Below are 15,076 nucleotides of genomic sequence, written 5' to 3' on the forward strand. Positions count from 1 at the left end.
GTGTTTTGTTCTTTAGTTTTATTCTGTTTTGGTAACTAATTATTATTTCAATGTTAACTCAATTTTCTTGTTTTCACCTGGTTTTCAAGATTCTTCTTGAATATTGTAGTGTGGTAGCGCGAAATTGTGATCAATACTTTTCACAAATCAAATAATCCCCGGTAATGAATCCAAAAACTTGGTGTTCAATACCATGGCATAAACACAACTTCGCACAACTAACCAGCAAGTGTACTGGGTCGTCCAAGTAATAAACCTTACGCGAGTAAGGGTCGATCCCACAGAGATTGTTAGTATGAAGCAAGCTATGGTCACCTTGTAAATCTTAGTCAGGCAAACTCAAATGGGTATGGTGATAAACGCATATAACATAAAGATAAAGATAGAGATACTTATGTAATTCATTGGTAGGAATTTCAGATAAGCGTATGAAGATGCCTTCCCTTCCGTCTCTCTGCTTTCCTACTGTCTTCATCCAATTCTTCCTACTCCTTTCCATGGCAAGCTTAAGCAAGGGTTTCACCGTTGTCAGTGGCTACCTCCCATCCTCTCAGTGGAAATGTTCAACGCACCCTGTCACGGCACGGCTATCCATCTGTCGGTTCTCGATCAGGCCGGAATAGAATCCAGTGATTCTTTTGCGTCTGTCACTAACGCCCCGCCCTCAGGAGTTTGAAGCACGTCACAGTCATTCAATTATTGAATCCTACTCAGAATACCACAGACAAGGTTAGACCTTCCGGATTCTCTTGAATGCCGCCATCAGTTCTAGCCTATACCACGAAGATTCCGGTTAAAGAATCCGAGAGATATTCACCCAGTCGAAGGTAGAACGGAGGTGGTTGTCAGTCACACGTTCATAGGTGAGAATGATGATGAGTGTCACGGATCATCACATTCATCAAGTTAAAGAACAAGTGATATCTTAGAACAAGAACAAGCGGGATTGAATAGAAGAACAATAGTAATTGCATTAATACTCGAGGTACAGCAGAGCTCCACACCTTAATCTATGGTGTGTAGAAACTCCACCGTTGAAAATACATAAGAACAAGGTCTAGGCATGGCCGAATGGCCAGCCTCCCAATGATCTAAGATAGCATCAGAACAAGGATAACTACCCAGATGTCTCAATACAATAGTAAAAGGTCCTACTTATAGAGAACTAGTAGCCTAAGGTGTACAGAGATGAGTAAATGACATAAAAATCCACTTCCGGGCCCACTTGGTGTGTGCTTGGGCTGAGCATTGATGCATTTTCGTGTAGAGACTCTCCTTGGAGTTAAACGCCAGCTTTGGTGCCAGTTTGGGCGTTTAACTCCCATTTTGGTGCCAGTTCCGGCGTTTAACGCTGGAATTTCTGAGGGTGAATTTGTACGCCGGTTTGGGCCATCAAATCTTGGGCAAAGTATGGACTATCATATATTGCTAGAAAGCCCAGGATGTCTACTGTCCAACGCCGTTGAGAGCGCGCCAATTGGGCTTCTGTAGCTCCAGAAAATCCACTTCGAGTGCAGGGAGGTCAGAATCCAACAGCATCTGCAGTCCTTTTTAGTCTCTGAATCAGATTTTTGCTCAGGTCCCTCAATTTCAGCCAGAAAATACCTGAAATCACAGAAAAACACACAAACTCATAGTAAAGTACAGAAAAGTGAATTTTAACTAAAAACTAATAAAAATATACTAAAAACTAACTAGATCATACTAAAAACATACTAAAAACAATGCCAAAAAGCGTACAAATTATCCGCTCATCACAACACCAAACTTAAATTGTTGCTTGTCCTCAAGCAATTGAAAATCAAATAAGATAAAAAGAAGAGAATATGCAATGAATTCTAAAAACATCTATGAAGATCAGTATCAATTAGATGAGCGGGGCTTTTAGCTTTTTGCCTCTGAACAGTTTTGGCATCTCACTCTATCCTTTGAAATTCAGAATGGTTGGCTTCTTTAGGAACTCAGAATCCAGATAGTGTTATTGATTCTCCTAGTTAAGTATGATGATTCTTGAACATAGCTACTTATTGAGTCTTGGCCGTGGCCCAAAGCACTCTGTCTTCCAGTATTACCACCGGATACATACATGCCACAGACACATAATTGGGTGAACCTTTTCAGATTGTGACTCAGCTTTGCTAGAGTCCCCAATTAGAGGTGTCCAGGGTTCTTAAGCACACTCTTTTTGCCTTGGATCACAACTTTATTTCTTTCTTTTTCTTTCTTTTTTTTTCGAATTTTTTTTTGTATTCACTGCTTTTTTCTTGCTTCAAGAATCATTTTTATGATTTTTCAGATCCTCAGTAACATGTCTCCTTTTTCATCATTCTTTCAAGAGCCAACATTCATGAACCACAAATTCAAAAGACATATGCACTGTTTAAGCATACATTCAGAAAACAAAAATATTGCCACCACATCAAAATAATTAAATTGTTATAAAATTCAAAATTCATGCAATTCTTTTCTTTTCCAATTAAGAACATTTTTCATTCAAGAAAGGTGATGGATTCATAGGACATTCATAACTTTAAGGCATAGACACTAAGATACTAATGATCACAAGACACAAATATAGATAAACATAAGCATAATTTTCGAAAAACAGGAAAATAAAGAACAAGGAAATTAAAGAACGGGTCCACCTTAGTGATGGTGGCTCTTTCTTCCTCTTGAAGATCCTATGGAGTGCTTGAGCTCCTCAATGTCTCTTCCTTGTCTTTGTTGCTCCTCTCTCATGATTCTTTGATCTTCTCTAATTTCATGGAGGATGATGGAGTGTTCTTGATGCTCCACCCTTAGTTGTCCCATGTTGGAACTCAATTCTCCTAGGGAGGTGTTTAGTTGCTCCCAATAGTTTTGTGGAGGAAAGTGCATCCTTTGAGGTATCTCAGGGATCTCATGATGAGTGGGGTCTCTTGTGTGCTCCATCCTCTTCTTAGTGATGGGCTTGTCCTCATCAATAGGGATGTCTCCTTCTATGTCAACTCCAACTGAATAACAGAGGTGACAAATGAGATGAGGAAAGGCTAACCTTGCCAAGGTAGAAGACTTGTCCGCCACCTTATAAAGTTCTTGAGATATAACCTCATGAACTTCTATTTCTTCTCCAATCATGATGCTATGAATCATGATAGCCCGGTCTATGGTAACTTCGGACTGGTTGCTAGTGGGAATGATTGAGCGTTGAATAAACTCTAACCATCCTCTAGCCACGGGCTTGAGGTCATGCCTTCTCAATTGAACCGGCTTCCCTCTTGAATCTCTCTTCCATTGGGCGCCCTCTTCACAAATAACTGTGAGGACTTGGTCCAACCTTTGATCAAAGTTGACCCTTCTAGTGTATGGATGTTCATCTCCTTGCATCATGGGCAAGTTGAATGCCAACCTTACATTTTCCGGACTAAAATCCAAGTATTTCCCCTGAACCATTGTAAGATAATTCTTTGGATCCGGGTTCACACTTTGATCATGGTTCTTGGTGATCCATGCATTGGCATAGAACTCTTGAACCATTAAGATTCCGACTTGTTGAATGGGGTTGGTAAGAACTTCCCAACCTCTTCTTCGGATCTCATGTCGGATCTCCGGATATTCACCCTTTTTGAGTGAGAAAGGGACCTCGGGGATCACCTTCTTCAAGGCCACAACTTCATAGAAGTGGTCTTGATGCACCCTTGAGATGAATCTTTCCATCTCCCATGACTCGGAGGTGGAAGCTTTTGCCTTCCATTTCCTCTTTCTAGAGGTTTCTCCGGCCTTGGATGCCATAAATGGTTATGGAAAAACAAAAAGCAATGCTTTTACCACACCAAACTTAAAAGGTTTGCTCGTCCTCGAGCAAAAGAAGAAAGAAGAGAGTAGAAGAAGAAGAAATGAGGAAGAAGGGAATGGCTTTGTGTTCGGCCAAAAGGGGGAGAAGTGGTGTTTATATAGGAGTGGGGGGTGGTGATGGTTCGGCTATGTGAGGGTGGGTTTGGGAGGGAAAGTGTTTTGAATTTGAATGGTGAAGGGTTTTTGGGGAAGAGGTGTTGAGGTGATTGGTGAATAGGTGAAGAAGAAGAGAGAGAGTGGTGGGGTAGGTGGGGATCCTGTGGGGTCCACAGATCCTGAGGTGTCAAGGAAAAGTCATCCCTGCACCAAATGGCAAGCAAAATCGCGTTTTGTGCCAATTCTGGCGTTAAACGCCGGGCTGGTGCCCATTTCTGGCGTTTAACGCCAGCTTCTTGCCCTTTTCTGGCGTTTAACGCCAGTCTAGTGCCCCTTTCTGGCGTTAAACACCCAGAATGGTGCCAGACTGGGCGTTAAACGCCCAACAGCTAGCCTCACTGGCGTTTAAACGCCAGTACACTCTCCTCCAGGGTGTGCTGTTTTTCTTTCTGTTTTTCATTCTGTTTTTGCTTTTTTCATTGATTTTGTGACTTCTCATGATCATCAACCTACAAAAAACATAAAATAACAAAAGAGAATAGATAAAATATAACATTGGGTTGCCTCCCAACAAGCGCTTCTTTAATGTCAGTAGCTTGACAGAGGACTCTCATGGAGCCTCAGAAATGCTCAGAGCCATGTTGGAACCTCCCAACACCAAACTTAGAGTTTGAATGTGGGGGTTCAACACCAAACTTAGAGTTTGGTTGTGGCCTCCCAACACCAAACTTAGAGTTTGACTGTGGGGGCTCTGTTTGGCTCTGTTTTGAGAGAAGCTCTTCATGCTTACTCTCCATGGTGACAGAGGGATATCCTTGAGCCTCAAACACAAAGGATTCTTCATTCACTTGAATGATCAACTCTCCTCTATCAACATCAATCACAGCCTTTGCTGTGGCTAGGAAGGGTCTGCCAAGGATGATGGATTCATCCATGCATTTCCCAGTCTCTAGGACTATGAAATCAGTAGGGATGTAATGGTCTTCAACTTTTACCAGAACATCCTCTACAAGTCCATAGGCTTGTTTTCTTGAATTGTCTGCCATCTCTAGTGAGATTTTTGCAGCTTGCACCTCAAAGATCCTTAACTTCTCCACTACAAAGAGAGGCATGAGGTTTACACTTGACCCTAAGTCACACAAAGCCTTCTTGAAGGTCATGGTGCCTATGGTACAAGGTATTGAAAACTTCCCAGGATCCTGTCTCTTTTGAGGCAGTTTCTGCCTAGACAAGTTATCCAGTTCTTTGGTGAGCAAAGGGGCTTCATCCTCCCAAGTCTCATTTCCAAATAACTTGTAATTTAACTTCATGATTGCTCCAAGGTATTTAGCAACTTGCTCTTCAGTGACATACTCATCCTCTTCAGAGGATGAATACTCATCAGAGCTCATGAATGGCAGAAGTAAGTCCAATGGAATCTCTATGGTCTCATTTTGAGCCTCAGATTCCCATGGTTCCTCATTGGGGAACTCATTGGAGGCCAGTGGACGTCCATTGAGGTCTTCCTCAGTAGCGTTCACTGCCTCTCCTTCCTCCCAAAATTCGGCCATGTTGATGGCCTTGCACTCTCCTTTTGGATTTTCTTCTGTATTGCTTGGAAGAGTACTAGGAGGGAGTTCAGTAATTTTCTTGCTCAGCTGACCCACTTGTGCCTCCAAGTTTCTAATGGAGGACCTTGTTTCAGTCATGAAACTTTGAGTGGTTTTGTTTAGATCAGAAACCATGGTTGCTAAGTCAGAGGTATTCTGCTTAGAACTCTCTGTCTGTTGCTGAGAAGATGATGGAAAAGGCTTGCTATTGCTAAACCTGTTTCTTCCACCATTATTATTGTTGAAACCTTGTTGAGGTCTCTGTTGATCCTTCCATGAGAAATTTGGATGATTTCTCCATGAAGGATTATAGGTGTTTCCATAGGATTCTCCCATGTAATTCACCTCTTCCATTGAAGGGTTCTCAGGATCATAGGCTTCTTCCTCAGATGAAGCCTCCTTAGTACTGCTTGGTGCATTTTGCATTCCAGACAGACTTTGAGAAATCATATTGACTTGTTGAGTCAATATTTTGTTCTAAGCCAATATGGCATTCAGAGTGTCAATCTCAAGAACTCCTTTCTTCTGACTAGTCCCATTGTTCACAGGATTTCTTTCAGAAGTGTACATGAATTGGTTATTTGCAACCATTTCAATCAGCTCTTGAGCTTCTGTAGGCGTCTTCTTCAGATGAAGAGAGCCTCCAGCAGAGCTATCCAAAGACATTTTGGATAGTTCAGAGAGACCATCATAGAAAACACCTATGATGCTCCATTCAGAAAGCATATCAGAAGGACACTTTCTGATTAATTGTTTGTATCTTTCCCAAGCTTCATAGAGGGATTCTCCTTCCTTCTGTCTGAAGGTTTGGACTTCCACTCTAAGCTTACTCAATTTTTGAGGTGGAAAGAACTTTGCCAAGAAGGCATTGACTAGCTTTTCCCAAGAGTCCAGGCTTTCTTTAGGTTGAGAGTTCAACCATGTCCTAGCTCTGTCTCTTACAGCAAAAGGGAATAGCATAAGTCTGTAGACCTCAGGGTCAACCCCATTAGTCTTGACAGTGTCACAGATTTGCAAGAATTCAGCTAAAAATTGATGAGGATCTTCCAATGGAAGTCCATGGAACTTGCAATTCTGTTGCATTAGTGGTGGACGAAATTGTGATCACTATTCTTTGATTTGCATTCATTGTAAAATTATGGAATTTAGAAATTGGCACGAGTGGACACAACTCCGTTCAACTAACCAGCAAGTGTACTGGGTCGTCCAAGTAATAAACCTTACGCGAGTAAGGGTCGATCCCACAGAGATTGTTGGTATGAAGCAAGCTATGGTCACCTTGTAGATCTCAGTTAGTGATTGGAATCATAGAGTCAAATGGAATTAAATTGGATAAATAAAATAAATAAAAGGGATAAGAATACTTATGCAGATTCATTGGTGAGAATTTCAGACAAGCGAATGGAGATACTGTATGGCTCAAGAACGCCTGCTTTCCCACTGCTTTAACTCAATCCTTCTTACTCTTTTCCATGGCAAGCTGTATGTAGGGCATCACCGTTGTCAATGGCTACATCCCATCCTCTCAGTGAAAACGTTCCTATGCTCTGTCACAGCACGGCTAATCATCTGTCGGTTCTCAATCAGGTTGGAATAGAATCCCTTGATTCTTTTGCGCTTGTCATCACGCCCAGCCTTCAGGAGTTTGAAGCTCGTCACAGTCATTCAATCATAGAGTCCTACTCGGAATACCACAGACAAGGTTTAGACTTTCCGGATCCTCATGAATGCCGCCATCTATCTAACTTATACCACGAAGATTCTGTTGGGGAATCTAAGAGATACACATTCAAGCTCTGTTGCATGTAGAACGGAAGTGGTTGTCAATCACGTGCGTTCATGAGTGAGAATGATAATGAGGGTTACTTATCATCACATTCATCATGTTCTTGGGTACGAATGAATATCTTGGAATAAGAATAAGAGAGATTTGAATAAAAGAAAATAGAATTGCATTAATACTTGAGGTACAACAGAGCTCCACACCCTTAATCTATGGTGTGCAGAAACTCCACCGTTGAAAATACATAAGTAAAGGGTTCAGGCATGGCCGAATGGCCAGCCCCCATGTGGTCACAAGACCGAATGATCAAAGACATCTAATACAATAGATAAATGTTCTATTTATAATAAACTAGCTCCTAGGGTTTACATGAGTAAGTAATTGATGCATAAATCCACTTCCGGGGCCCACTTGGTGTATGTTTGGGCTGAGCTTGATTAATCCACGAGATGAGGCTTCTCTTGGAGTTGAACTCCGAGTTATGACGTGTTTTGGGCGTTCAACTCCGGATCATGACGTTTTTCTGGCGTTTAACTCCAGACAGCAGCTTGTACTTGGCGTTCAACGCCAAGTTACGTCGTCATTCTTCGAATAAAGTATGGACTATTATATATTGCTGGAAAGCTCTGGATGTCTACGTTCCAACGCCGTTGAGAGCGCGCCAATTGGAGTTCTGTAGCTCCAGAAAATCCATTTCGAGTGCAGGGAGGTCAGATTCCAACAGCATCAGCGGTCCTTTTGTCAGCCTTCTTCAGAGTTTTGCTCAAGTCCCTCAATTTCAGCCAGAATTTACCTGAAATCACAGAAAAACACACAAACTCATAGTAAAGTCCAGAAATGTGAATTTAACATAAAAACTAGTGAAAACATCCCTAAAAGTAGCTTAAACTTACTAAAAACTACCTAAAAACAATGCCAAAAGGCGTATAAATTATCCGCTCATCACAACACCAAACCTAAATTGTTGCTTGTCCCCAAGCAACTGAAAATCAATTAGGATAAAAAGAAGACAATATACTATAAATTCCAGAATATCAATGAATATTAATTATAATTAGATGAGCGGGACTTGTAGCTTTTTGCTTCTGAACAGTTTTGGCATCTCACTTTTTCCTTTGAAGTTCAGAATGATTGGCTTCTCTAGGAACTTAGAATTTCGGATAGTGTTATTGACTTTCCTAGTTAAGCATGTTGATTCTTGAACACAGCTACTTATGAGTCTTGGCCGTGGCCCTAAGCACTTTGTTTTCCAGTATTACCACCGGATACATAAATGCCACAGACACATGACTGGGTGAACCTTTTCAGATTGTGACTCAGCTTTGCTAGAGTTCCCAGTTAGTGGTGTCCAGAGCTCTTAAGCACACTCTTTTTTGCTTTGGATCACGACTTTAACCACTCAGTCTCAAGCTTTTCACTTGGACCTTCATGACACAAGCACATGGTTAGGGACAGCTTGATTTAGCCGCTTAGGCCTGGATTTAATTTCCTTGGGCCCTCCTATCCATTGATGCTCAAAGCCTTGGATCCTTTTTACCCTTGCCTTTTGGTTTTAAGGGCTATTGGCTTTTTCTACTGCTCCTTCTTTTTCTTTCTCAATTTTTCACCATTTTTTTTTCACAAGCTTTTTCTTTTTCACTGCTTTTTCTTGCTTAAAGAATCAATTTCATGATTTTTTTCAGATCATCAATAACATTTCTCTTTGTTCATCATTCTTTCAAGAACCAACAATTTTAACACTCATAAACAACAATATCAAAAGACATATGCACTGTTCAATCATTCATTCAGAAAACAAAAAGTATTGTCACCACATCAATATAATTAAATTAAATTCAAGGATAAATTCGAAATTTATGTACTTCTTATTCTTTTGAATTAAAACATTTTTCATTTAAGAGAGGTGAAGGATTCATGGAATTATTCATAATCTTTAAGGCATAGTTACTACATACTAATGATCATGAAGTAGATAAACATATAAAAAAAAAACGAAAAGTAGAAAAAAAAAATTTTAGAACAAGGAATGAGTCCACCTGAGTGAGGGTGGCGCCTTCTTGAAGATCCAATGGTGCTTTTTGAGCTCCTTTATGTCTCTTCCTTGCTTCTGTTGCATGATCCCTAGTGATTTTGGTGTTTTTATCATTATTTGCTCCCAATAGTTGTGTGGAGGATAATTTATCCCCTGAGGTATCTCAGGGATCTCTTGATTTGCAGCCACATGTTCTACCACTGAGCTATGACGACTTATATTAGTCTTTCCATCTCCCATGACTCAGAGGTGGAATCTTTTGTCTTTTTCCTTGTTCCTGCTCATATAGGGAAGAAGAGAACAAGAAAAGAAAGTGGAATCATCTATGTCACAGTATAGAGATTCCTTTATGTTAGTAGAAGAAGAAAGGGAAGAAGAGTGAAGAAGAATGGGTAAGGATAGAGGTGGTGATTTGAGATGAAGAGAAGTGAAGAGAATTGTTAGTAAATAAATAAATTAAATAGAATAAGAGAAGAGAAGAGAAATTTCGAAAATAATTTTTGAAAAAGAGGTTAGTAATTTTCGAAAATCAAAGACAAAATATAATTAAAATTAAAATTTAAAACAAAAAGAATTTTTGAAAAAGAGGGAGAATTTTCGAAATTTAGAGAGGGATAGGTAGTTAGTTGGTTTTGAAAAAGATAAGAAACAAACAAAAAGTTAGTTAGTTGATTGAAAAAGATTTGAAATCAAATTTGAAAAAGATAAGAAGATAAGAAGTTAGATAAGATATTTTGAAATCAAATTTTGAAAAAGATAAAATTTTTTTTGAAAAAGATAAGATAAAAATTTTAATAAAAAGATATTTTGAAAAAGATTTAATTTTAAAAAGACTTAACTAACAAGAAACTACAAGATAAGATTCTAGAATTTAAAGATTGAACCTTTCTTAACAAGAAAGTAACAAACTTCAAATTTTTGAACCAATCACATTAATTGTTAGCTAATTTTCGAAAATTTGATAAAAAGATAAGAAAAAGATTTTGAAAATATTTTGAAAAAGATTTTTGAAATTTTCTAAATTTATAAAAAAAATGAAAAAGATATGATTTTTGAAAAAGATTTTGAAAAGATAAGATTTTTAAAATTGAAATTTTGACTTGACTTGTAAGAAACAACTAATTTTAAAAATTTTTGACCAAGTCAACCCAAAATTTCGAAAATTTGGAGGAAAATAAGGAAAAGATATTTTTTGATTTTTTGAATTTTTAATTATGAAAGAGAAAAACAACAAAAATATTCAATGCATGAAATTTTTAGATCAAAACAATGAATGCATGCAAGAATGCTATGAATGTCAAGATGAACACCAAGAACACTTTGAAGATCATGATGAACATCAAGAACATAATTTTGAAAAATTTTTAATGCAAAGAAAACATGCAAGACACCAAACTTAGAAATCTTTAATGCATGGAAAATATGAATGCAAAAATGCACATGAAAAACAACAAAAGACACAAAACAAGAAATCATCAAGATCAAACAAGAAGACTTGTCAAGAACAACTTGAAGATCATGAAGAACACTATGAATGCATGGGATTTTTGAAAAAATGTAAAAAAAATTTTAAAAGCATGCAATTGACACCAAATTTAAAAATTAACACAGGACTCAAACAAAAAACACAAAATATTTTTGATTTTTATGATTTTCTAATTTTTTTGTATTTTTATTAATTTTTTTTGAAAATAAAGTTTGTAAAAACGAAAAATAAAAGAAAAATTTTGAAAAAGATTTTGAAAAGAAATTACCTAATCTGAGCAACAAGATGAACCGTCAGTTGTCCATACTCGAACAATCCCCGGCAACGGCGCCAAAAACTTGGTGGACGAAATTGTGATCACTATTCTTTGATTTGCATTCATTGTAAAATTATTGAATTTAGAAATTGGCACGAGTGGACACAACTCCGTTCAACTAACCAGCAAGTGTACTGGGTCGTCCAAGTAATAAACCTTACGCGAGTAAGGGTCGATCCCACAGAGATTGTTGGTATGAAGCAAGCTATGGTCACCTTGTAGATCTCAGTTAGTGATTGGAATCATAGAGTCAAATGGAATTAAATTGGATAAATAAAATAAATAAAAGGGATAAGAATACTTATGCAGATTCATTGGTGAGAATTTCAGACAAGCGAATGGAGATACTGTATGGCTCAAGAACGCCTGCTTTCCCACTGCTTTAACTCAATCCTTCTTACTCTTTTCCATGGCAAGCTGTATGTAGGGCATCACCGTTGTCAATGGCTACATCCCATCCTCTCAGTGAAAACGTTCCTATGCTCTGTCACAGCACGGCTAATCATCTGTCGGTTCTCAATTAGGTTGGAATAGAATCCCTTGATTCTTTTGCGCTTGTCATCACGCCCAGCCTTCAGGAGTTTGAAGCTCGTCACAGTCATTCAATCATAGAGTCCTACTCGGAATACCACAGACAAGGTTTAGACTTTCCGGATCCTCATGAATGCCGCCATCTATCTAACTTATACCACGAAGATTCTGTTGGGGAATCTAAGAGATACACATTCAAGCTCTGTTGCATGTAGAACGGAAGTGGTTGTCAATCACGTGCGTTCATGAGTGAGAATGATAATGAGGGTTACTTATCATCACATTCATCATGTTCTTGGGTACGAATGAATATCTTGGAATAAGAATAAGAGAGATTTGAATAAAGGAAAATAGAATTGCATTAATACTTGAGGTACAGCAGAGCTCCACACCCTTAATCTATGGTGTGCAGAAACTCCACCGTTGAAAATACATAAGTAAAGGGTTCAGGCATGGCCGAATGGCCAGCCCCCATGTGGTCACAAGACCGAATGATCAAAGACATCTAATACAATAGATAAATGTTCTATTTATAATAAACTAGCTCCTAGGGTTTACATGAGTAAGTAATTGATGCATAAATCCACTTCCGGGGCCCACTTGGTGTATGTTTGGGCTGAGCTTGATTAATCCACGAGATGAGGCTTCTCTTGGAGTTGAACTCCGAGTTATGACGTGTTTTGGGCGTTCAACTCCGGATCATGACGTTTTTCTGGCGTTTAACTCCAGACAGCAGCTTGTACTTGGCGTTCAACGCCAAGTTACGTCGTCATTCTTCGAATAAAGTATGGACTATTATATATTGCTGGAAAGCTCTGGATGTCTACGTTCCAACGCCGTTGAGAGCGCGCCAATTGGAGTTCTGTAGCTCCAGAAAATCCATTTCGAGTGCAGGGAGGTCAGATTCCAACAGCATCAGCGGTCCTTTTGTCAGCCTTCTTCAGAGTTTTGCTCAAGTCCCTCAATTTCAGCCAGAATTTACCTGAAATCACAGAAAAACACACAAACTCATAGTAAAGTCCAGAAATGTGAATTTAACATAAAAACTAGTGAAAACATCCCTAAAAGTAGCTTAAACTTACTAAAAACTACCTAAAAACAATGCCAAAAGGCGTATAAATTATCCGCTCATCACAACACCAAACCTAAATTGTTGCTTGTCCCCAAGCAACTGAAAATCAATTAGGATAAAAAGAAGAGAATATACTATAAATTCCAGAATATCAATGAATATTAATTATAATTAGATGAGCGGGACTTGTAGCTTTTTGCTTCTGAACAGTTTTGGCATCTCACTTTTTCCTTTGAAGTTCAGAATGATTGGCTTCTCTAGGAACTTAGAATTTCGGATAGTGTTATTGACTTTCCTAGTTAAGCATGTTGATTCTTGAACACAGCTACTTATGAGTCTTGGCCGTGGCCCTAAGCACTTTGTTTTCCAGTATTACCACCGGATACATAAATGCCACAGACACATGACTGGGTGAACCTTTTCAGATTGTGACTCAGCTTTGCTAGAGTTCCCAGTTAGTGGTGTCCAGAGCTCTTAAGCACACTCTTTTTTGCTTTGGATCACGACTTTAACCACTCAGTCTCAAGCTTTTCACTTGGACCTTCATGACACAAGCACATGGTTAGGGACAGCTTGATTTAGCCGCTTAGGCCTGGATTTAATTTCCTTGGGCCCTCCTATCCATTGATGCTCAAAGCCTTGGATCCTTTTTACCCTTGCCTTTTGGTTTTAAGGGCTATTGGCTTTTTCTACTGCTCCTTCTTTTTCTTTCTCAATTTTTCACCATTTTTTTTTCACAAGCTTTTTCTTTTTCACTGCTTTTTCTTGCTTAAAGAATCAATTTCATGATTTTTTTCAGATCATCAATAACATTTCTCTTTGTTCATCATTCTTTCAAGAACCAACAATTTTAACACTCATAAACAACAATATCAAAAGACATATGCACTGTTCAATCATTCATTCAGAAAACAAAAAGTATTGTCACCACATCAATATAATTAAATTAAATTCAAGGATAAATTCGAAATTTATGTACTTCTTATTCTTTTGAATTAAAACATTTTTCATTTAAGAGAGGTGAAGGATTCATGGAATTATTCATAATCTTTAAGGCATAGTTACTACATACTAATGATCATGAAGTAGATAAACATATAAAAAAAAAACGAAAAGTAGAAAAAAAAAATTTTAGAACAAGGAATGAGTCCACCTGAGTGAGGGTGGCGCCTTCTTGAAGATCCAATGGTGCTTTTTGAGCTCCTTTATGTCTCTTCCTTGCTTCTGTTGCATGATCCCTAGTGATTTTGGTGTTTTTATCATTATTTGCTCCCAATAGTTGTGTGGAGGATAATTTATCCCCTGAGGTATCTCAGGGATCTCTTGATTTGCAGCCACATGTTCTACCACTGAGCTATGACGACTTATATTAGTCTTTCCATCTCCCATGACTCAGAGGTGGAATCTTTTGTCTTTTTCCTTGTTCCTGCTCATATAGGGAAGAAGAGAACAAGAAAAGAAAGTGGAATCATCTATGTCACAGTATAGAGATTCCTTTATGTTAGTAGAAGAAGAAAGGGAAGAAGAGTGAAGAAGAATGGGTAAGGATAGAGGTGGTGATTTGAGATGAAGAGAAGTGAAGAGAATTGTTAGTAAATAAATAAATTAAATAGAATAAGAGAAGAGAAGAGAAATTTCGAAAATAATTTTTGAAAAAGAGGTTAGTAATTTTCGAAAATCAAAGACAAAATATAATTAAAATTAAAATTTAAAACAAAAAGAATTTTTGAAAAAGAGGGAGAATTTTCGAAATTTAGAGAGGGATAGGTAGTTAGTTGGTTTTGAAAAAGATAAGAAACAAACAAAAAGTTAGTTAGTTGATTGAAAAAGATTTGAAATCAAATTTGAAAAAGATAAGAAGATAAGAAGTTAGATAAGATATTTTGAAATCAAATTTTGAAAAAGATAAAATTTTTTTTGAAAAAGATAAGATAAAAATTTTAATAAAAAGATATTTTGAAAAAGATTTAATTTTAAAAAGACTTAACTAACAAGAAACTACAAGATAAGATTCTAGAATTTAAAGATTGAACCTTTCTTAACAAGAAAGTAACAAACTTCAAATTTTTGAACCAATCACATTAATTGTTAGCTAATTTTCGAAAATTTGATAAAAAGATAAGAAAAAGATTTTGAAAATATTTTGAAAAAGATTTTTGAAATTTTCTAAATTTATAAAAAAAATGAAAAAGATATGATTTTTGAAAAAGATTTTGAAAAGATAAGATTTTTAAAATTGAAATTTTGACTTGACTTGTAAGAAACAACTAATTTTAAAAATTTTTGACCAAGTCAACCCAAAATTTCGAAAATTTGGAGGAAAATAAGGAAAAGATA

General features: G+C 37.6%; 1 non-coding gene across 1 annotated transcript; it reads left to right on the top strand.

Annotated features, from left to right (window-relative positions):
- The first annotated feature begins 6,239 nt into the window (after positions 1 to 6,239).
- Positions 6,240 to 6,347, top strand: LOC112716406 (small nucleolar RNA R71). Its single transcript, XR_003160331.1, has one exon. It is a non-coding gene; the product is annotated as a small nucleolar RNA R71 (small nucleolar RNA).
- Positions 6,348 to 15,076: the final 8,729 nt, after the last annotated feature.

The sequence above is a fragment of the Arachis hypogaea genome, chromosome 1 (genome assembly GCF_003086295.3).
Source record: "Arachis hypogaea cultivar Tifrunner chromosome 1, arahy.Tifrunner.gnm2.J5K5, whole genome shotgun sequence".
NCBI lineage: Eukaryota > Viridiplantae > Streptophyta > Magnoliopsida > Fabales > Fabaceae > Arachis > Arachis hypogaea.